Source organism: Phaseolus vulgaris, chromosome 3 (assembly GCF_051622355.1).
Source record: "Phaseolus vulgaris cultivar YP4 chromosome 3, ASM5162235v1, whole genome shotgun sequence".
In the NCBI taxonomy this organism is placed as follows: domain Eukaryota; kingdom Viridiplantae; phylum Streptophyta; class Magnoliopsida; order Fabales; family Fabaceae; genus Phaseolus; species Phaseolus vulgaris.
In genome coordinates this window covers 11,618,987-11,621,571 of record NC_143500.1, presented here as the reverse complement: position 1 = coordinate 11,621,571, position 2,585 = coordinate 11,618,987, and the positions used below count along the sequence as shown (strand labels likewise).

At 28.5% G+C, this 2,585-nt stretch overlaps 1 non-coding gene across 1 annotated transcript; it reads left to right on the top strand.

Annotated features, from left to right (window-relative positions):
• Positions 1-440: 440 nt before the first annotated feature.
• On the top strand, positions 441-513 carry TRNAF-GAA (transfer RNA phenylalanine (anticodon GAA)). Its single transcript has one exon. It is a non-coding gene; the product is annotated as a tRNA-Phe (tRNA).
• Positions 514-2,585: the final 2,072 nt, after the last annotated feature.

The window sequence follows — 2,585 nt, the reverse complement described above, 5'->3', positions numbered from 1 at the left end:
CCCTTCCCATCCAAAACATAGGTTCTAAATCTCAAAACTACCTATTAGAATCGTTAAACACATAATGAAAAAAAAATATTGAATGGAGATAAACAAATATATATATATATATATATATATCACCAAAATAATTTGAAGATCAAGATACATTCAATCCTAATGACAAGATTTAGTTGCTCATCACAATTATTATAAATAGAAAAACTCAAGAAAATATAAGAAAAGAGCAATCTATGACACAAATCCAATCTCCCTTTCTTTATTTGAGTTACTTACCTTCTTTCTCCTTCATTCTTCAATCCTCCAATTATTTATATGTTTTCATATTAATGAATTTTCATAAGTGGGATACTTTTTCTTAAGTGAAATAGGTACTTAATTTGAAGAAAGGTATTTTCGCTCAAGTGAAAAGGTTTTAAGTAAAAGATTTTATGTGTCATGCGGGGATAGCTCAGTTGGGAGAGCGTCAGACTGAAGATCTGAAGGTCACGTGTTTGATCCATGTTCACCGCATTTTTTTGGACTTTTGGTCTATTTTCCCCTTTTTTATGACAAATGATTGTTTTTATTTGAGGTGTCAGCCTAGCTGAGATGTCAAGTAGTATAGTGATGCCTAGCATGAAAGTTTTTTATAAAAAAAAGTTTTTATGTACCATTTTTTTTGTTCTACGAGAGTTCACTTATGTTAACATGTAACAATGTATTCACCTTTGTGACTGCTTGAATCATTTTCTTTGACTTCCTTCTTTCCCACTTGTTGTAATCTGCCTGAAATCCCATTTATTTGCTTACATTTTTTTCATTACATGGTTTTAAATCTTGCATGCAAAGTTACACAAAAATTGCTCTAAATAAGAAGGAATAATAATTAATAATAATATTTAAATTAATTAATTGTTAAGTGCCCACTAAATTCTATTTTTAATAAATTTTGACATTGATCAATTGTCCTTAACCTAGAATTTTGCTTACCCTCAAGTAAATTATTATAATTTCTATCAAAAAAAGCTAAAACCATGTTGTTATATATTACTAGGAAAACTTGATAGTTGTTTGAAAAAATCAATACACACCTCTAATCAATCATATCGAATACTTCAAATTAATTAAGAATTCTAGGATAAATAAGAGTGATGTTTACAACTTCAAGTAAAAATAGGATATGCACGCACTTCAATTACAACAATAAATAACATGAACAATTAAATAGATTTCTTCAAAGACATCCTCATGCCTAAACTTATGTATTTCCATTTGTTCAAGATGAGTGTTTCTCTTATCCAATCACTTCATTCGTGTAAACTAACATTGATATCTATCTTCAAATCATCAATATTGCTAAACAATACTTAGTTTTTAGGTTTTTAGGCTTGTAATGATGCTAGGCTTTTAATGAAATTTTAGTTTTCTAGATAAAAATGTTTTTAAAGATTGAATAAAAATTCAATGATTTTTAATTTTAATCATATGTCTCCAATGCCCCATAACTCCATGTGTTTCACTTTCATATTAATTTGTCTCTTGTCAATTTTTTTTCTGAAATTCTTTTCAACCATAATTCACACATTTGTGTGTGTAGTCTCCCAATCTCTTGAATTCATAATTCTTTAATCTTTCAAGTTGGGGAAAAAAATCACAAATGACTTAAAGGTTGGGAAATATAATTTATTTAAGGTTAAAAAAAATTAACAAATTTATCATAATTCAACGAGGTTGATTATTTTCCTATGAGTTTAATTTAACAACAAAATTGCATCTATCACTTTTAAGTCATATATAGCAAAGTGGGGAAACTTAATGAAAATGGTTGGGATGCACAAGTCACTTGACTTTCAACTTTGCTTCTTTGATGAAGTTATTTTCTAGATCTACTTATTAACTTCTTTTCATTCCCAATCACAAACATTCTACATTTTCTTGTTATTGCAATCAACCATATTTCCTTCTTTTTTAGATTCATATTCATAGGTTTCCTTTTGTTCTTGGTTTATATTAAAAAACATTAGCATTGATTTCTTCTTAAGAAGCCCTAATTGTTTTTAGAAGAATTTGTAATGCACACCCAAAACACAACTAAATTAAATTGGTAACCAAATTCAAAAGTACATCAAATCCAATATTTCACAAACCAAAACTAAACATTGATAAATAAAGTAAATAAAACAAAAAAAACTAATAGTAAAATATAAACTTGATAAAAGAAAAATAAAATAGTAAAATCATTTCATTAAGTTCAATCACCCTTATCTCCTTCAATGATATTATAAAATGTTTCTTCCATAACTTCATCATCCTCATCTCTATCTTCTTTAGCTATAGTTGCACTCTCCCTCGGAAATGTGCCGAGACCATTGTATGAGAGAAACAAAAAGATATGTGGTTGGCCAAAGTGTTGGACTTTGGGCATGATGTACGAAGAACTTGTAAGAGTTCTTGTTGAGGTTGACTTGTCCTCATCATTAGTTATTTATTGGTCCTCTATGTGGTACATGTGAAGCTCCAAACACTTCATGTATTTTATTAAGTTTGTGTGAGATTGTTGATGAAGAGAAAATGATGGTTGTGATCATCTTGTTCATCATGTT